We start from the raw sequence: 8,002 nt of genomic DNA, 5'->3' as shown, positions 1-8,002 counted from the left end.
ATAAGGCCTTTAAAAGAAACACTTCCAACTTCTCAGCATGTTTTTAGCGAGGTAAAAAACAAAAAGGTAATCCATATTAGTTTTATTTAAAGTTAATATTCCTCTAAATAGACGATAGACTTCAAACATCAATTAAAGATAAAGCAGCCGAGGTTCTTCGTAGTCGATACAAATACAACATTACCATAAAGTATCAGGTCTCTATTAAGAAAACTAAACAATAACAATACAGGGGCTTGAACTGCATTTCTATTATGTTGTTATACTTTACCATTATTGCAGAAAGCAGAATAACCAATATCGTCTGAAAACAAGCCCACCTAAATACTTAGTTGAAACACGAATAATGCACATAGAAAATCAAATGGATACAGTTGAACTCTTACCAGGTCCACTTGAAGTTAGACGAACACGTCTTGTAGAAGCGGTCCTTTTCAGAGGACTGACTGTAGAATTTGCAGAGCCTTTGCTGGTGAGAGCAGCAGGTCTGCAGGCGGCGGCCAGAGCTGTTACAAGCAGAAGACCCAGGTGAGACAAGCGGCTGGAGTTAATCTGACCCATAAAGGAGCACAAACGGGCTACCGACCACAACCGCCGACTGCTTTTAAGATGGAAACAATTCACTAGGTTTGCTCAAACACACTGTTCAATCAACATCAAACAGCCCTCATCAAATATTACCACACAAGATTAAACAACATTGGGTAGTAACAATACAATTTTGTGTTTTGGGAGGGTTTAATCACGTTCAACACAATTCAGATTTAACAGGGCCGTTTCCTTATCATAGTGTGAGCATTTACCAGTGTTTGGAATGCAAAAATCAATGTGATATCACTCACATTAACTCTACAACCTTAAATAAAACTAAAATCCTTGGACAGGACAACAAGATAAAGGAAAAATCTACACACACACACACACACACACACACACACACACACACACACACACACACACACACACACACACACACACACACACACACACACACACACACACACACACACACACACACACACACACACACACACACACACACAAGAAAGAAAGAAAGAGATGGATTCTCACATGGTCCATTGTTTTTCCCAGAGGTTGTGGTGAGTCGAGCTTTCAGCAGCGTTCTGAAAGGAGATGGTTTATGTGGAGGTCCTCCAGAAACTGTTGAACAAATAGAGAAGCGCTGGTGAAATCACATGTTTTTATAAAAGCATTTGAAATTCACTGGGCATCTCAATACCTCTTTGCTTTCAACTGTAGTACTGCTGTAATCACCACTGACATGACAGTCAACTTAGAGCATGTGAACGGACCATAACAAGCACAACAGTAAGTGCAACAAGCCACAGGAAATGATTCTTTGTCATTTTAAAGATTTGCTTAAATACAGTAATTTAGGTCAAATACAATGAATAACATTAACAATGGGTAATGTTACTCTGACTGTTATGATTAAACTTACCATAGCAGAGGTAGCTAATAACTGAATGACTATCGAGCATGTAAAACAAATATTTGTGTCCTCTGAACTAAATTGATGAAAATATCCAGAAGCTCTTTCCATTGAACCCTTCACCATGGATACTACAATTAGGACTCGACTTCCAGTCTCACTTACTTCTCCAAAGCTTTCTCTCTTTTCCGTTAAACGCAGCTAACAAAGGGATGATACAAAATCGATAGGATCCAATGAGCAGGCATGTCAAGAGGGTGAGATCGAAGTTGGATGCTGCACAGCCCTGTGCTACTAGAGAGGAGCTGTTGAAAACATCAGATGGAAATTCGGTCCAAGTGCAGCTTCGAAGTCCTGTGTAGCCAGCCATTGGTTTTCAATGGAAAGCTTTTCTTCACCTCAGACGACATCAGTTGTAGTGTGTGTGTCTGCTCACCATCCTCCAGGCTGTGTGTGTGAACTAGAGTGGAATATAACCTCGTTGCCATGACAACCACAAGGGGGGGTCCCCAGTTTGGAACATAGGTCCTCTCAGCCAATCACAGACTTGCAAGCTGTTGAAGATGCTGGGAGTGAGAGAGCCTGCAGTCTAACACCGCTCTCTCTTAATACTACACACCAGTAAGAATATCAAATGCCATCAGAACCACTCGAAAGCTCAGCAGCAACACACAATGATTTGCTGGCATTGAACTGGAGTTCAGCTCGTTCATACTGATTTTAAAATGAAGAAATCTGAAAAATGTCGCAATGTTTTTAAGATGCCGAAGCTCCAGTATATTGGCAGATGTGGAGGCATTAAATCAGAGACAGATTTGCCCGAGGGGGATTTACATCCTAGCCTGATGCCTGAAGTGGGTCACCATTCAGAACAGAGGCTCCTCCCCTCCGTGTCCAGATGTGTTAAAAAGCACAAGGAACACCGTGGCCAGATCCAGGAAAACACCTGCATTAAACTGATTTTTTATACCTTTATGCAATAGCCTGAGGGGACTGAACATCGTATTTCTAAAAACTATGTAAATCCTTGTTAGGGTTACCTTGTGTACTCCCAGCACCTTCACTCAGCTCAGTGTGAACTCTGGCCTCAGCAAGGGTCCCGGATGGCCCCGGGGTCCTGCGTGGTAGTCTAGAAGGAGGAGGAGGGCCCATAAGAGAAGGCCGAGTGGGAGTACGAGGAGGTCGGGATCCGTGCAGCTGAGGCTTAATACTTGCTGTTGAGGCAGTTCCAGGGGATGGCTCTGTTGCCTGCACTCTCTGACTGCCTGGGATGCAATGGAGCACAAATAAACATTAAGGTCAGCTGCATGAACCGCTTTATTAAGGACAAACACATACGGAGCTTACCAGCGCGTTGGTCAGGAATACAAATACAGGCAGTACAAATGTCCACAGAGCTCCCAGATCAAATCAGGCTTAATAAAGCAGCCAATATTATTCTCATAACAGGTAGTAGTATAATGAGTCGTTTTCATGGGATAATTTAGAGACATTTGTCCATAAGCAAAACTAGTTAAAAAAATGAAATAAAAAAAGCACATAAACAATGTAAACATCAATTTCTGAAAAAATGAAATGATCCCAGCAGCTTACCTATATTTGGTTACATATATATTGTAAAAAAAAAAAAAAAAAAAAATACTTACCTGCATGTATCTCACTCACTACAGCAAATATGTCAAAGATTGATTTAATACAAACAAACAAAAAACAACTTCTGTTAAACAAAATAATTCATCTTAGTAAAGCGTCTGTCGTCGGCATGAGAAGGTTAATGCTTTGTTACTGTGCTCAGGGCGCTTGCTTCAAACATTGTGCCCTAAACCTCCCTTTCCTTCCCCTGCTTTTTCCACTCGTACAGATGGCTTCCCATCAGAGGAAGAGTGCCCCTCCTTCCCCAGGACGCTTACTATGATAAGGCAGAGGGTGTTAGCTGTCCCCCCCCCCCCCCCCCCCAAGACCTGGACAAGAGACCGGAGGTGACATCTGTATCCAACAGTGTTCCTGTGGAACATGGCTGAGCTCATCAGGAGGGCAACAGTAGGTCTGTTAGAGGAACAGCTCAACGTCACCCTCTGATGGAGAGAATGCTTTACTACAACCTCAATCATTTCAGTTTACAATGCCCCGCCCCCATGATAGGGCCCAGGATCTGTGCTGGGAGAGCAACACAAATAAAAACTTAAGTTTCTTTTTTGTATCCCTCATTTTCATTATTTTTGAAATGATAGCGGCAAGCTTCAGTCCATAAACCACACAGTAAACCATGAACCTCTGGTGCTGTCTTCATCCTACAGGGCCCTTCAAGTACAGTTTAAGTCAACTTCTCTACTGGGCTTGTTTCAAGTACAAAAAGGGTTAAACGGGCATATTTCACAATTCTCTTCGTTTACACAACAGAGGAAATAGTTAAGAAATCATTAGCTCTCTGCTTAGTCAAAGGTCGGTCACAAGACTCCTGAGGGTTGACTGTGACCTTCTGTCAATGTTTATTTACTGACATTGACAAGTCAACTTTCTCATTCGTGAAACGAATGGAGAACACTTTAAAGTATAACTGGTCGGAGCCTAAGTGCACCCATTGCACAATTTTAAAGAATGCAAAAAACAAAGTGGGACAGGGGCGGAGAGATCAAACCAAGCCCACTTCGGTATGACTAAAGCCTCAATGCAGTGTCGACAAATATGACAGCTACAGTAGCTTGAAAATAGTAATATGCAATGGTGCAATGCCATCATCCCACCTGCTGGGAGACTACTTCTCTGAAAGTAGCAAATCTGTAGTCTGTAGCAAATCAAAACAGACGGCACAAACTCCAGCGACTCAGTCTCTGAAAAGGTTGTCTGCTCTCCTCCAGGCTGTAGTCTCTACCAGCGGTGGGTTTGGACCGAGCGCTGCTGCTGACCTCCAGTCCACTGTTCTGCTCAATTTGTGTTCCCAATGTAACCTCAGCACGAAAACATGGTTGAATGAGCAAGCTAACATTAGCTAGCCAGTCACTAAATGATAAAAACCAAACAACTTAATGCTTCATCTAAACACTCTTGTCAAAGTGTAGGAAAGTACATTGCTTTCATCATATTATCAGTCATTGATTCACCAGATTTTGTAATGTGCTGATATCATAATTTCACACAGTAAAGTTCTGTTATCACAGCCTCAGCTTAACAAAAAAAATGCAGAGCATGTACAGTATTTGGCCAGTTTTTATGAGTCCTACCTAGGCTGCTCTTCTGCTTGGACTGTGGTGTCCCTACAGCTTTGGAGGTCCTATATTCATCCCTCCATTGGGCTCCCAGCCACCGCCTGGTTAACAGAGTGGCTGGTGTGGGACTGGCAGCTGGAGGATGTGAAAGTGGTGGTCCTCTTGATTGTCTAGGAGCTGGCTGTCCTCGAAATCTGATCCTACTCTCATCAGAGGAGGCTCCCGCTGTTGTCGATTTACTGGACTCTGCCTGCGAGGACAGCAATTTCTCACTCAGTCACTCAGCTCTGTGCAATTAGCCCCGAATGTTTCACAAAACAAAAACATTTTCCAACCAAATCACTCGTTTCCAAAACATTTACAGAATAAGCTGAAAGAACATGAATATTAACAGTACTTCAAATTGTAGCCGATTTTTTAATTGTTTACATCACAAGTCCATACTCACCACCAGGCTGATCCTCTTAACCTCTCTTGGGGAGATTTCAGCAGGTACGTTTGTGGTCTCAGTCTGTACGGCCTGTATATTCAGGGAAGAGCAGTTCAGGTTCCCTGGTTTGGTTTGGTCCAGGTGGGTGTCAGCTTTAAGAATGGAAGTTGTTCCCTTCTCCCTAGATTGCGTAGATGACAATGATAAACTGTCCGATGTGCAGCGAGTCCGCTTCTTCAGCAGAGAAGGCTTGTCCTGGCCTAAAGCCCAGCCTGACCTGACCCCAATCTTGCTGAACACGCCTTTTTTTGGAGTTGGTTTGGGATCCGTTTGGCCACTTCTGCTGGGATTTTTTTCTAAGGATGAGAAGCAAAGGGTCTGGTTGCCAGAATGCAGCACTGCTGCGTCTGCTACTTGGCTTGAGGCAGCCTGCTCTGCTTCAGAGCTGGGGTTACTGCATTGGACTGCTGACGCATGTTTATTTGCAGCTGGGTGTTGGCAAGGTGGGGATGCTGTACTCTTCCCCAGTCCATCCACAGCAATATGCCCAGACTGTACAAATGTTACGCCCCAATTCGCAGCCCCTGTATTCACTCGTCTCTGAGCATCATTGACCACTTTAGTGGTGGTAGAGAGAACTGCAGCGCTACTCCTAAACTTGGCAGGGCTACTCTTGATAGGTGGTCCGTTTTGTGCTTCAGTGTGTTTATTGTTCACGTTTACTTGTGATGGTTTGTGCAGTGAAGCGGTGCCCGACACTGACCTTTGATGCACAATTCTCGTCAAAACTTTAGATTTTATGCTGCTGAAGTCTGACCTGGGAAACTTCTTAATTTCCATTTTCTTGACTTTGCTGGCTGCAACCAAACAGTTAGCAGACACAGAGATTTGCTGCTGTTTAACCAGGTGGAGTCCTGGGCTGCCACCGTTTCCAGAGCAGGGAGACTCTGGAAAGGAGGGGTGGCTGGGAATCACGTTCCCAATGTGTTGCACTGGAGTGGAAGTATAAGTATCCTTATCAGTGTGTTGTATAGTTGACAGAGTGGACAAAAAGGTCTCTCCTTGTTCCGGTGTAAATGCTCCAAGGAAACGGGGCAACAGCTCTGCTTCAGCACTAGCAAACGGAACCGCTTTTCCACTATCTGCAGACGATTCACAGAGAAACGTCATCAAAAGACCTCCCTCATTCTCACTTGGCAGAGCTACAAGAGAGTTGGATGTTGCCATATCGTTTTCCTCAGTGGGAAGCTCTGCCTGAGTGAAAGTCATGCCAAGACACGGGTAGTCCATGTTCTCTTCAGTGACTCTGTCTGTGGATTTTTCAAGGACATCCGGCAGAGTGATTGGCAGCAGGTTAGATTCAGCAGGGAATGCTGGATGGCCTGCAGTCAGAGAGATAGACGACTCCTCCAAGGAAGAGACTACCAAGTGTGACTGATCCTCCTGACAAAGACTGTTGCTCCTTATTACCATTTCCCCAGAGCTCAGGGAGCAGCAGTCATTCTCAGTGGATCCTCTATGGGAAGTCTCATCTGAACTCAGTTGGCTTTCCCTTCCAGCAGAGTCTGGAGTCGTCACTGCGCTGCTACTTCCATCCTCTGTGTCTAATCTCGTCTTATGGTTGCTCATCAGACTCAAGTTTTCATTCCAGAAATTCACACTGCCGTCAACAGGTGTGGCAAGAAAAGTTTGGTTCAGGTTCATTCTTACGCCACAGAATACGTCATCCTGTGGTACGGTGGTGTTGTAGGAGTTATCCACAAAGGAGCCGTCGCTGAGGCAGCACTCCAGTATGTTGATGTCAGGGGAGCTGTTGGCTTCTCGGTCACTCAGGTTTGAAACACTACTGTTGGAGTCGGGTGAAGGCGACGAGTTGCTGCACGGACTCTCAGGGGTGAGGGCCTCTCTGTGGGGCAGAAGAACTGTGCTCTCAACTTGGTCGGTGGACATGATGAATGTCCCATTAGACATTTTGGAGTCCAGACAGGATTTTGCCTTCTTCTGCAGCTTTAAATAACCTCACATTTGGTTAGAAGCACAGTGATCCATCAATTGTGTTGATCAGGCATGGACATCTGTAAAGAGATGGAAAAGGTCAATATTTATAACTATGTTACTTCGTACAATCTATGCCGACATCTTTGTAATTTCACTAAATGTTAACAGAAGCCCCTCCAAACTGATATTCCAGTGTAACATTTAGCTCAGGGCTCCAAAAAGGCTTTAGCTTGCCCTGGTGAGTCTTTGAAGCCATTGGTCATTGTAACAGTATCTGTATACTCAAATTATTTATGACTTAGCTCAATGAAAGATGCAAAATTCATTAGGATCGCTTAGAGTATACTGTAGTGCAGGTATGTCCAAATCAACTCCTAGCTGTGCAATTGCATTGAGATTGTTGAACATCAGATCACCTGAGCATCTACACTTTCTACATAAATGTTTCACCAGACACACCTGCGGTCTCTCCTCTCTCATGGTTTCATAAAAATACAAAATGTGAGGCTGGCCAAGCAGCTACAAGTCAGGCTTCTACTGAAATGAGCCAGCATGGGTTTGGCATGGGAAGTAAATGGCAGTCTTAACTGCTTTGTTGAGTACTGTTGTGTTTATTTAAGTTGACTGGACTGCTAAGCTTGCCAGCTACTCGTACAGCAAAAGCACAATTGTGGAATGCACCCCTGGGGAGTGAGATATCAAGTCACTAACGGCCTGAAAGTGTTCCAGTATGCAGACCCCACACATCCTGGTGCATAGCAGAAAACTCCTGAGGTAAACTTAAGCATAATAATAATTAATCTTACTCATGTCTTGTCTTGTCTTAATGTTTCTATAGCAAAAATGTGACCTTGTCCATCTTTCCAGGTGTCAATCACCCAATAACAGGAAATGAAAGTTTAATGAGACAAAGAA

This window comes from Anarhichas minor, unplaced genomic scaffold (assembly GCF_050575085.1).
Source record: "Anarhichas minor isolate MPS153535 unplaced genomic scaffold, ASM5057508v1 ptg000028l, whole genome shotgun sequence".
In the NCBI taxonomy this organism is placed as follows: domain Eukaryota; kingdom Metazoa; phylum Chordata; class Actinopteri; order Perciformes; family Anarhichadidae; genus Anarhichas; species Anarhichas minor.
Note: the sequence above shows the minus strand (reverse complement) of the source record.